This window comes from Schistocerca nitens, chromosome 8 (assembly GCF_023898315.1).
Source record: "Schistocerca nitens isolate TAMUIC-IGC-003100 chromosome 8, iqSchNite1.1, whole genome shotgun sequence".
Taxonomy (NCBI): Eukaryota; Metazoa; Arthropoda; class Insecta; order Orthoptera; family Acrididae; genus Schistocerca; species Schistocerca nitens.
The window spans coordinates 466583492-466601289 of record NC_064621.1 but is presented as its reverse complement, the minus strand read 5'-3'; positions in this window follow the sequence as shown (position 1 = coordinate 466601289).

Sequence of the window (17798 nt, the reverse complement as noted above, 5' to 3'; positions counted from 1 at the left end):
CAGTACTGCCTTAACATAAAAAAGATCGTGTTGAAAATGCTCGCTGTAAAGTAAAGGAGGCCTTTCAGTTCTGGGAGAACGTACTTTGTAGATCGGAAGCTTTGTAAACTACTGCTTCTGTTAAAGGCTCCACTGGTTTCGCGGGAGATCACTGCACCCGGAAATTCCAAGGCCGCGGAGGGCATTGCTCCCGTTTATGTAGACCATTTCCTGACCCTGTCCTCCTGCGGTGTAAAAATTCTTTAACTTTTTGGTGTAAATATGTCGTACCAGCAGTAACGTATAAAGTTGCCCATAAAACTGAAATAAGACATAATTCTGCAAGGTCAACCTTGATTTCAGCGAATAACCAGACTCCACTTGTTACTTTATATGAAGCTAGGTCTGATCGTAATGACACACCATCGAACTATTGTCGCGTCATATTTCATTTGTGTACTTCTAATTTGACGTAGTTTAAAGTTCTGTAACGTTTTCGCGAGATAATTTATCCTGTAACGATGTGTGACGGTGAAACTGGAATATCTAGCCCGTCATGTTCATACTGAATTTGATTACGTCCCATGTATTTTGTTACAAATAGCAACATCAGTTACGCAGCTTGTTTTTCGGTATCACCGACGTAGTGCAGTAATGTAGAAGAGCCTGATTTAATTAAATGGTGTGGAAATTTCAAGTCAGAAAATTACGTGGACTAAGGTAGGGTTTTGTATTCGAAGTATCGGCGTAGGAAAGATGATTTACAAACCCCGTTAGTTACTTTCTAGTGACTTGAATGTCCATACCTGTAATAAGTAAAGAAGTGTGAATACACATGGAGGTAGAAACGTGTGTAAAGTGAACGATGATTGACAGACCAAAAAAATCCTACAATACAACCAGAAAGGAAGGAGACCAAGAAAACTATGGCTGGACATCAGCTTTATGAAGAAAGTATTTGCATATGCCTAATCCCTGTATGTAAAACGACGTTTTAACTAGTACAAAATACACCCCTTCATACACTGTTAGTAAATGTAGTTCGCGTTAAGGGCCTGTTTAGTGTTCCACTCAATTCTACCTAGTGATCTGAACAATTATTTTTGAGTGGTCGACAATTGTCCTCCTGTGACCACTAGCCTTAATACTGATGTTTTTAGGCATTTGTAATGGGTCATCCAGCATTTTACATTCATTCGAGTCTACAGTATATAGCAAATTTTTTTCAGTTTGGTGATTCCACTTTACCTCTCATTTTTATGATGAGATTTAGCTTCACGTTGTCTAACGATGCACGAAATGATTCATACTCGGCGGTATTAGCTTGCAAAGCTGTCGACGATTGACTGACGTACCGTACCGTAACGCTTGCTACCGTATAAACACGTATAATACTACACTGAGTGTGTGAAGTCTTGCGTTGTCGTAGGTTAGGTTCTCTTTACGTATTCTCGCGACTACGCATAGGAGAACCGCTGTGTGAGCGGATCGTGGCCACAGCTAACGAGTTAGGTAGGAGAAGGACTTGAAAGGCGGCAAGTTACGGGGGGTGGGGATGGTTTTCCTTTGGAAGACCGTTTCATTAAGGAAGTGCGTATCAATGAGTGTAAGGCGAGCTCCCTTACGTCTCGGGTGCACGTGCTGCCACCTATTGGTGGCGCGCGGACCTAGCGGCATTGATCCCGCCCAAACCTCCCTGGCGCGGTGCGGCGCTCGCTAGGAGGCTGTAGCGTGCCACGCGTGTGCTGCCGATTGTCTTTGGACTCTAAATGCTTTGCATGGCCAAATGTTGCGAAATAATTTGAACGGGTTTATGGTGTTACGGAACGAGGCTATGGGTGTATGGCGAGCTGCTGTCGTACGTAGCGTGGACTGTACTCACAGCGAACGTAGTCTGGAAAGTATAAAGCACGTTCGTGGCCTTGGTGGGCGAAAGTTGCTTGTTTTCTTACAGTCAAATCGCCAGCAGTCGCGCAAGGGTTCTTAGACAGTCATTAATCAGTATTTTATAAAATTTTCAGGTTGTTTGATAAGGATCCCTGCCAGTGTTCTTGTTATCCTTATATGTGGCGTGGGATTTTAGGATCTCACTGAAGATCACGTCGTATTGCATAACATGCAGCGCTTTTGCGTGAGAGAGTTGGAGGTAAGACATATTTACATCGCCCGACCGAGTAACGGTCGCAGATTTCGTGCATTACACAAACTGAGTGTGGTATTCAGTTTCATACATACGTGGCCATAAGCCGGCGGAATCTCCATTTTCGCCCCAAAACTACCACATCTGTCGGTTAGACATACACTTAAATAAAGCTACACGATTTGCAGACTGGTGGCCTTCATTACAATTTTAGCGATTCAGGTGATGGGAAAAGAAATCGAATCCAGCCACAAAAATATTTAAAGAAAGCGTTTTTTCTACATATGTTTATTCAGTCTTCCGGTGTTGATAGTTGGAATAAACGAAACCCGCCAAGAACAATTTTAAATATATTCAGCTGATGGTAGCTAGTCATCTACCAAATTAAAAATGAAGTACTTGCAAAATCCGGGATGAACGATTGGCAATAGTGAAAAAAATTATATATCTAGGCACGGAGTATACTGAACACAATCACCACTTCCATATTACTAAGCGAAATTGCAGTACGTCGACTATTTTGTGTGTCACTTAAATTCTGTTTTGTGCGATAAATGAGATTTTCATTTCAGCTCGTTACTGATTCGTTGTTAGGGAGTTGCGGTAGCGAGTAGAAATCCTTGAGAGATCTTAGCGTGAGGTGCTTGAGAAATGAAAAGCGCCTTAATGGCTATTAATCAGACGATGTAAATTAATGTTACGCGTTTCGTTAACCAAAGGACTTTGCAGGTAGCTTTTGCCGCATGTATCGAATTGGGAATGATGGATAGTATCAAGTAAAGGCTAATGCCCAGGAAAACGGTTGGTACTTAAAAATAACATTTTGAAACAATTAATGATTTTTTAGCTGTTGTCGACTAGTTTGTTCCCTTGTCAAGGCAGGCAAGGATGATGCTCTTGGGTGCGGTTCCAGTTAGTTTTCCATAACCGTTCAAGGCAATAGTGGGGTGCTATTGAGTTCCACATCCGATAAACACTATGTGGAGGAGCTCTGAAAAAGATCACTGTGCAACGGAGTGTGCGCTGTTTCGGACCTTACTGACAGGTTAAAACAGTTCGCCGGTTCGGAACACGAATCTGGAACCTTGCACTCTGCTGGTTATGCTCTTTCCCAGAGAGCATATACAGCCACGATTCACGATCCTTAGTTACAGCTTTGCCTAAAAGTTTTCGCTTTCCGCCAGCAGGTCGCGAACTCGACAGCAGTTACGTTCGCAAAATTTTGTTAACTTAACTCTTGAAACAGGCATTTCTGACAGAAATAAATTGTTTTTCGATCGAACTGTTTGAGTAATGTACCCTTAGTGCCACCGTACCCTTGCCAAAACAGCCCTTGTTAAATTACCTAGATAATTGCAGTGTGACTAGTATCTGAATGTGATAGGATATTTGAAAGTCACGCGACACTGTAGCTTGTGAAGTACAGAGTTGTGTGTATTTACGGCAACAATCTTCTGGGGTCGTTGTAGGCGGCCCTCTCTAACTTTAGGTGCTTAGCTTCCCGTTTTGCGGCGACTGACGGTACGGGCAACTATTAAAATCGCGAACGGTTGTAACAAGTATTCACCTATTACACACCAGAGTGTGACATACCCGCTGTGCTTGAGCGTCTCTGGTTAGAATTTCTCTTGGCTTTCGCTTCCTAACCGAGCGAGTTGTAGCTGTGGTGAGACTGTACTGGAATACTGGTCATCTAGATTAAGGTTTTTCGTGGTTTCCCTAAATCGCTTAACGTAAATGTCGAAGTGTTTCCTTTGAAGATGGGACAGGTGATTTCTTTCCGCCCCGTACCTACTGCTGCATCTCTAATGACGTTGTCGATGGGACGTTAAATACTAATCACCCTTTATACATTGCCACATCTTCACGTTGACAATAGTTTGTAGTGAGTAACTGGCATTGAATATTCCAAATTTGTCTTCATTCCATATACTTGGTATGCAAACCTCTACAGTTGAGAAGACAGACCCGCGCAATTAGTCATATTGTGGCATTAAACCGTACTTCAGAATGACGCTTCAGTGGGAAGCTTAATACGTGTAGATTACCGTCTACCCTTCTTATTTCTTAAATCCTCGGACATACTTCATGCGTATGATGTTGAAAGAACTAGTAAAGTGATTTGTTGGACACCGGACAGTGTGTAAGCCTCCAATAATCGTGTTCTTGTAGTAGGTGTGCAGAAGATACGGAAAATAGTGTTTCGATCAGAAGTCACTTTAGACGTTCTTGAAATCAACAACAATCGGAACAAACTTCATATGTTTTACATTCGTACTAATAAGCACACTCACTCCGTCTTCAGGCAGACAGTCCAGTATATTCATTGTTTACTAGTAATTAGCTTATGATATAAGATGTCATGACTGATTTCCGTACACAGCCTTCTGCTCTGATTGTGCTCCCTCTATAATGATTTACCTCAGTGGAATATTAAATCCAAATCTTCGTCTTTCCTTTCGCAGTTCCGGTTAGGAAGAAAAAAAAACCTTTAAAACTAAACTGAAACATTGTTAGCTAGATGTAGGGGTGAGGGAGTTGAACTGTAAGAGCGAATAGAAGTGGACGTCGCTGAGAAGGCTAATGGCAGTGGTATGTGAACTGACGTACAGATGCTTACAACAGACCATCCGAATCGTTTAATGCCAAGCTCGGACGAAATAGGTCAAAGTGACATATTAAATCGTCTCACTTCATCAGTGCTCTGATAATTCCATAATAATGTCGGACAAACTTTCCGTTTGTGTGCCCATAGGATTAGTGATTGCTGAATCGTCAGTTTACTAACACCAATAGCCCTTATGCAACTACTGAACCGCGTTTGTTCGTCACAATACACTTTTCGTTTTATTAATTGAAAACATCACCAATGATAGCATTTTCTAGTCCGTTTCATGTTTACGGTGCGGATGTGACGCCTGAATGCAAGTTTCATTAAAATTTTCATCTCGCTGTTGCTCCATATTGCGTACAATGCAACACAGCAAGGCTGATAATGAAATGGACTGGTAAGGCAGTCTTCATCGGACGATCAAAAACACACAGTATGGGGCAGCCACAGGGCGAAAGGGATCGAGGGGAAGAACTGTTCCCCGCCTCACCGCTCGTAGGCATTCTTCTCAGTTGCCTACTGTACTCGCACATGGAAAAGATGACATACATCATGAGAAACAAGACTTCTTACTTTCTGTACCCATAAAGGGCGATGGCCCCGAACAGTTTGATCAAGCGGATTTTTGTGTATCATTTGGACAAAAAAAGCTCCGTTGTTCACTAAAGTTTAGTGGGATCTCAAGACGTGGAGATCATAAATGTGGACATCTAGGGCCATGACCTTCTTGAGAAGAAACTTGGAAGGTACCTGCATTTGCAACGAAAGGCAGCTGTAAATTTGGAAGGCATAGAGTGAACAAAGACTGTGGGTTCACAAAGTTGAAGCCCAAAGGATGACATGGTGGAATTAACATGGCCCACAGTTGGCCGAAACGGTGGTGGAAGAAGTCGAATTTATTCAAAGCGTTTCTTGGAGGACGTCCATTTAAATGGGAACATTCTAGATAGGCTTGACAGTTCCCCATGAACCACACATTTTTGTAGTCAGTTCTAAACGACAATTGAGATGGAGTTAACAATGACGCCACAGGACAGTGGATGATGTGACGAATCAGGCTATGTGCTGTTGCAATCGATGAAAGTGTTCGGGTTTTGGCAACGCCTGGAGAACGTTTCCTGCCATCGTGTGTAGTGGCCAGCAGTGAAGGGTGGTTGACGTGGTGTTGAACTATGGGGTTGTTCCTCGTGGTTAGGTTGTGGCCCCTTTAATGCACTTAAGGAAAGAGTATATGTGGGGAGAATATGATCACATTTTGCAGCATTGTGTATGGCGTACAGCAGAGGAACAGTTCGAAGACGATGATTGTATCAGAACGTCAATGCGCGCTCTCATAAAGAAGCATCAGTAAGACCATACTTCGTGGACCATAACAACATTCCTCAAATATACTGCTGTACCCCGAGTCCCGACCTGGACCGAGAGGAACGCCTTTGGGATGAGTTGTGACGTGGACTTCGCCCCAGACCCTAGTGTCCGACATCACTACCTTACCTTCTCTGGTTTTGGGCCGTGAGGGAGAATGGGCTGCTATTCCTCCACAGACATTGACATATCGCTGAAAGTGGCCGCAGCAGAGCTCAAGTCATTGCAAATACTAATAGTGGACATACACCATATTAATATCCACTAATGGATGTCCAGCTACTTCTCGTCAGATAGTCTGTTAATTATTATTGCACGCATGTATTGTATGTACGACCTTGGAATGTCCCGTGCCCATGTCTTTTAGTGGTCGTAGGCTGTTTTTCTTGTGGTATTTAATAAACCACATACTGTACACCAAACTAAACAAAATTGGGGTGTACAAGTGCTGTTCGAAATGTAAGGTCCGATCGGGCGCCAAATGCAAGCCACAGTGAAATTGATGAAGCTTTGCACAGATGTGTTGGACAGTGCCTCTGGTATTCCTGATGTTGGCGACACATCGCTCTTTTCAGTTCTGAGCGCACAGTGAGCACGTAAAGATGCCTAGGCAATAGTTTTCCCGCCAAGTATGAGGGCCTGGTGATAGATTTCGCCTGATAATGAGGCAGCCCGCGTAACAGAACTGTGATGCGTTTCCTTAAAAATTCTCGGCCGTACGCTGCAGGGCCAGTGAAGATGCTCCTGCAGTGTTTTCGATGAGAAATGTTTCGATCACCCGCAATACAGCACTTAATTGGCTCCCACTTATTTTCATCTCTGCTCATATGAACTGCTGGCTTTGAAGATATTTTGGCACAGACAACGAGCCGTAGACCAGCGTAGAGAATCTGCAGGAAGTACAGGCGCCTGCCTTCTGTGACAAGGGTATTGGAAAGTTGGTAGAACGCTACGAGAAATGTCAATTCGGAGCGTCGACTGTGTAAAGAAGTAGCCAGAAGGTGTTGCAAACAAAACAGTTTTGATTTTCACAGTGGTTTCCATTTCGCTACCTTACTTTCCGGATAGACCTCGTATATGCCCTCTATTTTATTCGGTATACGATACACGATGTAAACACTGTCAGAAAAGGAGCATGTCACCATTTATAAAAAGGGTCACAGGTTACCCAAAAGTCTTACAAACAACACATCCGCACCATGTGACCTAAATCCACCTGATGGTTGGTGTATAATCATCTGAAACGCTCGAGGGGGGGGGGGAGGCAGTACAAAAATATTCGAACTGTAGCAGATGAATTTGTGCTTAAAACGAAACCCATCTAAAGCAAAGACGATTCGTGTGACAGTTGCAGGCAATCAGTGTTGGAGAGAGTGCTTGTAGCGTGCAGCGTCTTGGGCGTTGTAAGCCAGAGGAGTGCGGCAGATTGGCGGCGGGTTGCTCGCGGTGGGAACGCGCGACAGAAATAATGCGGGCGGTTAAAACCAGCACCAGCGGCAGCAGCAGGGCAGGGCAGAGGAGAGCCGGCGCTTCCTCCCTCCTCACAACAGAGGAGGCGCGCAGATGGCCTTCGCGATCAATAGCAGCCGCCCCCGCACGCCCGCCCCCGCTCGGCCCACCGACAGCCATTGTTGCGTCGGCGGCGGCGGAGTAGATCTCTCCAAGTCTGGCGGCCGCTAACTAATAAAGGCGCGCGAGTGAGTGTCCGCCCAGCCGAAGTTGGAGGTACGCACCGCTTTGGGGGTCACGTAACGCGGTGGCCATTCGTGAACGCCTCCGTAACTAGGCGCGTAAATAGAGCTTCTGTTCTTTTTCTTGCTACAATGTATTGTATATGTATTTGCAGACGCGCTTCTGTTTTTGTGATAAATGTGTGTGGTGTCTGTTCTTTTGGACATGCCAGAAAGAACACGCGCTGTTTTTCATCAAAAGCCACTATGAGGCAATTTCAGAATTTGGGTCTGACGAGAAGCGTGCTAGGGTAATCCATGCAGTAGCGATGACCATTGTCTGGATGGCGCAGTGGTGAGCGCGTCTGCGTTGTAAGCAGGGGACCATAGTTCGAATCGCAGTACGGCACAAATTTTCAGTTTTCCCAATTGATTCACGTCAGTGCCCATCGCAGCCAATGTCTGTGATTGCTTTATGTCTTTCACAGTAAACGCATATCCAGTGGATTTTTTTTTAGTTACCGGTTGTTCTGCCAAAGTCTGTATTTCCTCTTATTTCGCCACAAGTTACAGGGTGCATTTCCACTACACAAAATTTTCGCCGTAGCACCAGCGAAATGTTTTACATTTAGCTAACCAAAAACGAAGTATGAGAACTAAAGCAACGACGCAACTGTGTCGGTTTTTTGTAAGTGGAGTGGAAATGCGCCCACCGACCTCCAAACAGATGAGCGGAAATGCATGTTTTGGCAAGACAGACGAGTTCCTAAAATATACTGTGAAGGCGTTAACGTAAAAAGCGAAACACGTGCCAAACGTAAGTATTTATCTCAGCAAGAAACATGCGTTTAAAGTTTGAGAGATACGTCATAAACACTGAGATACATAGAAAAATTCCAAATCATACGTGAAGTTTTAATACGTTTATCCTCTATCATCAGTCGAGTGAACTGAAGAATATCCCTGACACCTGGCAGCTCTTTTGGCAACTTTCAATTGCGAAGCGCAGATGGCTGCAGGCGAAAAATGAAGCTGTCTATAGAACTACGAAGAGGCGTTGCCGTAGAGACGTTTACAAATTCACGTTATAATCACGCGAAGCAGTTACGTCCAGCGTACAGAAACTGTCCAGGATACTGTTCTTACAGATTTGGGCATCATGCATATTTCTTTGTACGACCGTTTCGTAATTTCGTAGGTGTTTTCACGAATACGTGGAAATGAGATCCTTTCTACACTGAAGCGCCAAAGAAACTGATACAGGCATGCGTATTCAAATACAGAGATATGTAAACAGGCAGAATACGGCGCTTGCGGTTGGAAACGCCTATATAACACAACAGGTGTATGGCGCAGTTTTTAGATCGGTTGCCACTTTTACAATGGCAGGTTATCAAGATTTAAGTGAATCTGAACGTGGTGCTACAGTCAGCGCACGCGCGGTGGGGGACAGCGTCTCCGAGATAGCGATGAAGTGAGGATTTTCCCGTACGACCATTTCACTAGCGTACCGTGAATATCAGGAATCCAGTAAAAAATCAAATCTCAGACGTCGCTGCGGCCGGAAAGAGATACTGAAAGAAAGGGACCAACGACGACTGAAGAGAATCGTTCAACGTGGCACGAATGCAACCCTTCCGCAAATTGCTGCAGATTTCAGTGCTGGGCCGTCAAGTATCAGCGTCCGAACCCCTTCAACGAAACATTATAGATATGGGCTTTCGGAGCCGACGGCCTACTTGTGTACCCTTGATGATTGCGCGAAACAAAGTTCTACGCCTCGCCTGTGCCCGTCAACACCAACATTGGACTGTTGTTGAATGGAAACATGTCGCCTGGTCGGACAAGTTTCATTTCGAATCGAGCGGATGGATGTGTACGGGAAAGGAGACACCCTCATGAATCCGTGGACTCTGCTTGTCAGCAAGGAACTATTCACGCTGGTGCATGCTCTGTAATGATGTGGGGCGTGTGCAGTTTGAGCGATACGGGACGGAATGTAACAGATTCCATTGTGCATTCCGACGGACTTGGGCATTTCCAGCAGGACAGTGCGGCACCCCACACGTTCGGAATTGCTACAGAGTGGTTGCTGGAACAATCTTCTGAGTTTAAACACTTCCTCTGGCCACCAGACTCCCAGATATGAACATTACCGAACATATCTGTGGTGCCTTTCAACGTGCTGTTCAGAAGAGATCTCCACCCCTCGCACTCTTACGTGTTTACAGACAGACCTGCAGGATTCATGGATTCAGTTCCCTCAAGCACTACTTCAAACATTAGTCGAGTCCATGCTACATCGTGTTGTGGTATTTCTGCGTGCTCGCGGAGGCCCTACACGAAATTACGCATGTGGAGCAGTTTCTTTGCCTCCTCAGTGTACATTTCTCTACAAATACAATTTACTTTTTGTTTTCGTTTCCTGTAGAAAACTGACAAAATGAACACCCGAGCAATGACGGGTCTGTCAGGTAGTGTTTACATACTTGCTGCGGAAAATAACAACTCGAAGAAACTCGGTAGACAACTTTCAGTCGAACAACTGTTCAGCTGTGCTTGAAATGGTAAAGGCATACGACGGGAACGTGCATACACCCAACGCAAAAATTGCTCGGCGGAAAAGTCCTTTAGCTAGACTGAAAAATGGAATAAAAGAAAACTATCAACATCTTTGGATCGGACTGCGAACAAACAAATGTGTCCCGTCGCCCGACAGCTACATGTACCTGGACGTCTTTTGGCATGCACATTCACAAAGAGATAAGCGAAAGAACAGTTGCCTTTCGTGTTGGTATAAAAAAATAGTCGTTTCATTGTGTGGTGGAGAGTGGTGGAGAGTGGTGTTAAATATTATGATAATGTGTTATTGGCAGGTGAGGATCATCGTTGTGGATATGGGCACCTATGTTTAATAAGCCCTTGTATATATGAAGGTGACGCTAAGCTTATAAGAAGATTCTGTGGACATGTGCCCCCCTGTAAAATACGTTTATCAAATAAAAAAATCGCGACTAAAAATCAACCAGTATACTACCTACATTTTTACGTGATGGTTGTGTTGTAAGAGGTGATCCTGGAATTAACGCAGTTGTTGGGGACGTGAGGTAAACACACAGAAAGCTTATCACCGCAGTAGCTCTTTCAGCTTGCCCTTCGACGTCACGTTGTCAGATGATTTATCATACATTGTGCATAGGTGTTAGTAATGAGAGAGAGATTATTCTTGGAATCTGAAGTATAGTGGGTCGTTCAAAACGTTGAACGTAGCACTTTTCAAAACTTCAGATACCAAAATACTGTGTGACTGTCTCGTTACGGTGATATGTCCGCTAGGACGGAAGGAGGTGTCGCGATTTGGCCTTTGGTAGATAAGATTGCAAAGCCGGAACAGGAAGACTTATCAGAATGCTGCGTGTAAAATGCCAAAGCCACCGGCCAGCGCTGCGTGCGTGGCCGAGTCGGTGTGAAAGTCTGCACGTGATCACGCACCATAAGTAGTCTCAAACTATTTTGTAACTTGGTTGGCGGCGAACATGCAGGGTGACAATTATTGAACTGGATGAAAAAATAGGAAATTAGTTACAAAGTATTTCGTGCACACACATTCAACATATAAACGTCACTGCAGATATTCGGATTTAGGTTTGACATGTTCGATATGCCTGCCATCATTGGCGGTGATGTGGCGCAGACGAGTAGCGATATTCTGCATGACCGGCTGAAGTGTCGGAACGTCGATGCTGTCGATGACCTCCTGATTGGCTGATTTCAGCTGGGCAGTGGTTTTGGTGTTATTGCTGATCACCTTGTCTTTAATATAGCCCCACAAAAAGGAGTCGCATGTATTCAGATCTGGAGAACATGGCGGCCGATCGAGGCCCATGCCAGTGGCTTCTAGATATCCCAGAGCTAGAATGTGATCCCCAAAGTGCTCCTCCAGAACATAAACACACTCCTGCTTCGATGAGGTCGAGCTCCGTCTTGCGTGAACCACATCTTTTCGAAATCAGGGTAACTTTGGATAATGGGGATGAAATAATCTTCCAAAACCTTCACGTACCGTTAGGTAATCACCTTGCCATCAAGTTATATCACACCGATTTTTCCGTGACTATACACTGCACACCATACAGTCACCCACTGAGAGGTAAGAGACTTCCCGATTGCGAAATGCGGATTCTCAGTCCCCCAAACGAGCCAATTTTGCTTACTGACGAACCCTTCCAAATGAAAGTGGGTTTTGTCGCCAAACCATGCGTATACTAATTCCGATCTTGCCCCGCAGCCAACGGTGCAGTTTGAACGATCTAACACAACCATTCAGAAGTTGACGATTTTATTTCATATAGTTCAATTTTGAGGGTGAGAGCTACACAAAATAAAAATACAGTTGTTACTTTCGTAGACTTCAAGAAGGCCTACGACTCAGTTGACAAACACTACTCCAGATACTTAATGAATCAGGGATAGACGAAAACACCAGAAGACTTGTTGAACAAACGCTCACAGATACATCAAGGATTAAGTTTCAAGGCGAAATGTCTGAACCATTCAAAATCAAAACAGGAGTTTGACAAGGAGATTGACTGTCCCCGATTATCTTTAACTTGGTTTTACATAAAATAGTAAAAACATGGGAAAGCACATTAAAAACTAGAGGCACCAAAGGTGTAAGCATGGGTCAAGGAAATAATAAATTTGAAGTGAAATTTTCACCTTTTGCGCATGATATGGCAGTGATGACTGAAAACCGAACATACGCGTGATCTGTTACACGAGATTGCTGAAAAAGACTGAGCTAAAAATATCCTATGAAAAAGCCGAGTATGTAGAATACAAACATAACACAGAAAAGTTTTTGAAAAAGTATGGAAAAATTTAGAGTGTTGATAAATTCAAGTACCTTGGGGAATGGATCCAAGCCAATGGACTGGATAACACGACAAAGAAAGAATAAAAACGTTAGAATTTGCATATAAATTAACACAAAACTATTACAATAAGAAATCAATATACATACAAGCGAAAATTAGACATTGTAATTCAGTTATTAGGACATGTGTAACACATGGATGAGTGTAACATAAATAAGAAAGGCGAATTAAGAGAACTAGAAAAAAGAGAGAAAAACACTAAGAAAAATTCTACGTCCTGAATTACGTTAGTAAGCTGAAAAAATCTAGGATGGATAGAAGCAGTAAAGAACGATGCCAACAAAATACGTGCTACAGAAGAAATAATACGTGACGGCAATCACTTCAGGCTGCTGATACAAAACACAAACTATGAAGAAGATGAGCCAAAACAATGACCCAAGAGAGTGTGGACAGATGAGCAGAGACGAGCAGTTGGAGAGAAAATGTAGTAGTACTGGGAAGAAAGGGAGCACCATAAGTCTTAAGTTATATGCGGTCCATAGCTGGCCGAACTCATAAAAAAAAGTTCAGTAATTGTCACCCTGTGTGACCACTCCGCAGTTACGTTACTTAAGGCGCAAACTGACCTTCATAATCAGTCGATTAAGCGTCTCGCCAGGTACAGCTACCATCAACCATGGTGCCCAAGTGCTACACAGGAGACAGAGTTCCATGCCTACGAGATGCAGCTGCTTCATGCGCTTCAGCTCGATGACAGGCCGAAGCGTAAAGTATTTACACATTGACGATGACCCAGACTCTCCGAAAATGTGATGTTAACGGACGAAGCTCTCTTACGTGTTCGGGAAAGTAAACTGACGCAATGAGACGCTGTAGAGCTCTGAGAACCTTCACTTCAGCAAGGAAACTCTGCACAAGACAGTCCAAAGCTAAAGGCATGGTGTGGTACGCTTCGTGAGCGTGGGGGCCGTTTTCCTTTGCATGGGCGCCAATAACCTCTACTGTTTATCCGTACGTGTTGGAACAACTTAAATTTCCATGGGTCGAAGAACTGCAACCTGACATGCTGAATCAGGATGGTGCCCTTCTCAATGGACTCGAATCATTAGAACTTTAGACGACGCATTTCCAGGTCGCTGGATTAGCACAGGAGGGTCCTATTTCCTGGTCCCCAAGGTGTCCAGAAATAACCCCATCAAGTTGTTTTTTGGCATTGTGGAGGATGCTGCCTATCAGACCTGCACAACCGTCGAGCTTCGATCACAGCGGCAATTGGAAGGAGCCGTGGAATCTCGCTTAGATGTCCTGCGTGCTACGAATGTCGCACACATAGACCTCTGTTAAATGACCACTACAACTTTACACGTGCGTGAATATTATGCCGCAAATCGCACCTTTCAAGCTGTCTCTATTTCTGAAATTTACATTACCAAATTTGTAGAGATCGTTTATCAGACCTGCACAACCGTCGAGCTTCGATCACAGCGGCAATTGGAAGGAGCCGTGGAATCTCGCTTAGATGTCCTGCGTGCTACGAATGTCGCACACATAGACCTCTGTTAAATGACCACTACAACTTTACACGTGCGTGAATATTATGCCGCAAATCGCACCTTTCAAGCTGTCTCTATTTCTGAAATTTACATTACCAAATTTGTAGAGATCGTTTTGGAACACCTTGTGTTATACGTCTCCGTTATTTACCCCTGTGGTTGCAAAAGAAGTGCTGTGAAGTACAACGGAGTGCTTGAACACAGACACTGTGTGATAGTATAGGAATCACACACTTTGCATGCACCGATATGAGCTCCGTCTCTAACGGCCGTGTCACCGACAGAACGTTAAATCCTGATCTCCCTTCCTCCGATTGGGATAATAAGAAGCTTGTCTTGTGACAGCCAGAGCGAGAGCACCAGCAGCAGCGAGTACTGTTTGTATAAAGCGTTTATTTTGCATTTTGTTTACGACCTTCCACTAAAGAAGGGATTCTATTTGTGTTTATCTGCTCTGCATAGAAACTAACAGTTCTTGATCGTTAGGAGAGAAATTTATTTTGTACTTATTTGCTGCGCTTAGCTTTTAAATAGTTTTTCTGGGAAAACCTAGCGTAGTTTTCGCGTCTCGTATTTCAGTGAGTGTTTCTTGATTATCAGAGTAGCTCATCAGAAGATTATCTTGGGAATTTGTCACCGTATAGAGTAGGGTAAACATAGTCATGTGTAGGGACTGTGGTTGTTGTGAGCGGACGCAAGGAGAATTGGCCACTCTTCGGGGGCAGGTGGAGGCTTTGTCTGTTAGGCTCATCGAGCTCGAGGCGCAGGCGTCGGCTCGTAGTGGCGTTGGGGCAACTGTGGTCAGACCTATGCCTACTTCGGTGGCCTTGGAATCACATGGAACCCCTGATGTCGCTGCGTCTTCCGGCAGTGAGCATCTTACCGGTCAGCCATCACTCCAGGGTGAATGGCGGACAGTGGTGGGCTCGCGTGTGCCTGGCCGAAAGGCGAAGGTGGGATCTGGCCGCGTGGCAGCTGCCTTACCCCTTTCCAACAGGTACGGGGTGCTTCCTAGTGGTGATGACATCGTTTCCGAGCCACCACAGGATGCCTCGCCTGTTGGGCCAGTGGCCGATTCTCCGGCAAGGTCCCGACAGTCACAGAGGGCGGGCCTATTAGTTATAGGGAGCTCCAACGTTAGGCGGGTTATGGAGCCCCTCAGGAAAATAGCGGGTAGGTCGGGGAAGAATGCCAGTGTGCACTGGGTGTGCTTGCCGGGGGGTCTCGTCCGTAATGTGGAGGAGGCCCTTCCGGCAGCTATTGAACGCACTGGGTGTGACCGGCTGCAGATAGTAGCACATGTCGGAACGAATGACGCCTGCCGCTTGGGTTCTGAGGCCATCCTTGGTTCCTTCCGGCGGCTGGCTGATTTGGTGAAGACAACCAGCATCGCACGCGGAGTGCAAGCTGAGCTTAATACCTGCAGCATAGTGCCCAGAGTCGATCGCGGTCCTCTGGTTTGGAGCCGTGTGGAGGGTCTAAACCAGAGACTCAGACGACTCTGCGACTATAATGGTTGCAAATTCATCGACCTCCGTTATTGGGTGGAGAACTGTAGGGCCCCCCCTAGACAGGTCAGGCGTGCACTACACACCGGAAGCAGCTACTAGGGTAGCAGAGTACGTGTGGCGTGCACACGGGGGTTTTTTAGGTTAGAGGGACCCCCCCTTGGGCGAAACGATAAAATACCTGACGGCTTACCAGAGAGAACATCAGCATCGTTGATAAAGAACGTCCGTCCTCAGAGACCAAAAACAGGAAAAGTTAACGTAATATTGGTAAACTGCAGGAGTATCCAGGGCAAGGTTCCTGAATTAGTATCGCTTATTGAAGGAAATAGTGCGCATATAGTATTAGGAACGGAAAGTTGGTTAAAACCGGAAGTGAACAGTAACGAAATCCTAGACACAGAATGGAATATATACCGCAAGGATAGGATAAACGCCAGTGGTGGAGGAGTATTTATAGCTGTAAAGAATTCAATAATATCCAGTGAAGTTATTAGCGAATGCGAATGTGAAATAATCTGGGTTAAGTTAAGTATCAAAGGTGGGTCAGATATGATAGTCGGATGCTTCTATAGACCACCTGCATCAGCAACCGTAGTAGTTGAGCGCCTCAGAGAGAACCTGCAGAACGTCGTGAAGAAGTTTCGTGATCATACTATTGTAATAGGGGGAGACTTCAATCTACCAGGTATAGAATGGGATAGTCACACAATCAGAACTGGAGCCAGGGACAGAGACTCTTGTGACATTATCCTGACTGCCTTGTCCGAGAATTACTTCGAGCAGATAGTTAGAGAACCAACTCGTGAAGCTAACGTTTTAGACCTCATAGCAACAAATAGACCGGAACTTTTCGACTCCGTGAATGTAGAAGAGGGTATCAGTGATCATAAGTCAGTGGTTGCATCAATGACAAGTGTAATAAGAAATGCCAAGAAAGGAAGGAAAATATATTTGCTTAACAAGAGTGATAGGGCACAAATCGCAGAATATCTGAGTGACCACCATCAAACGTTCATTTCTGAGGAAGAGGATGTGGAACAAAAATGGAAAAAATTCAGAAACATCGTCCAGTACGCCTTAGATAAGTTCGTACCGACTAAGGTCCAAAGCGAGGGGAAAGATCCACCGTGGTATAACAATCATGTACGAAAGGTACTACGGAAACAAAGAAAGCTTCATCATAGGTTTAAGAGTAGTCGAATCATAGCTGATAAGGAAAAGCTGAACGGAGCGAAAAAGAGCGTAAAGAGAGCAATGAGAGAAGCATTCAACGAATTCGAACATAAAACATTGGCAAACAATCTAAACAAGAACCCTAAAAAGTTTTGGTCATATGTAAAATCGGTAAGCGGATCTAAATCCCCTATTCAGTCACTCGTTGACCACGATGGCACCGAAACAGAGGACGACCGAAGAAAGGCAGAAATACTGAATTCAGTGTTCCGAAACTGTTTCACTGCGGAAAATCGTAACACGGTCCCTGACTTCAGCCGTCGCACGGACGCCAAAATGGAAAATATTGAAATAAACGATATCGGAATTGAAAAACAACTGCTATCACTTAGTAGCGGAAAAGCATCCGGACCAGACGAGATACCCGTAAGATTCTACAGTGATTATGCTAAGGAACTTGCCCCCTTTCTATCAGCAATTTATCGTAGATCTCTGGAAGAACGTAAAGTACCTAGCGACTGGAAGAAAGCGCAGGTCGTTCCCATTTTCAAGAAGGGTCATAAATCAGATGCGAATAATTATAGGCCTATTTCGCTTACGTCAATCTGTTGTAGAATAATGGAACATGTTTTGTATTCTCGTATTATGACGTTCTTAGATAATACAAATCTCCTTCATCATAACCAACATGGATTCCGCAAACAGAGATCATGTGAAACTCAGCTCGCCCTATTTGTCCAAGAAATTCACAGTGCCGTAGACACTGGCGAGCAGATTGATGCCATATTCCTGGACTTCAGGAAGGCATTTGATACGGTTCCGCACTTACGTTTAGTGAAAAAAATACGGGCTTACGGAATATCGGACCAGGTTTGTGATTGGATTCAGGATTTCCTAGAAGAAAGAACACAACATG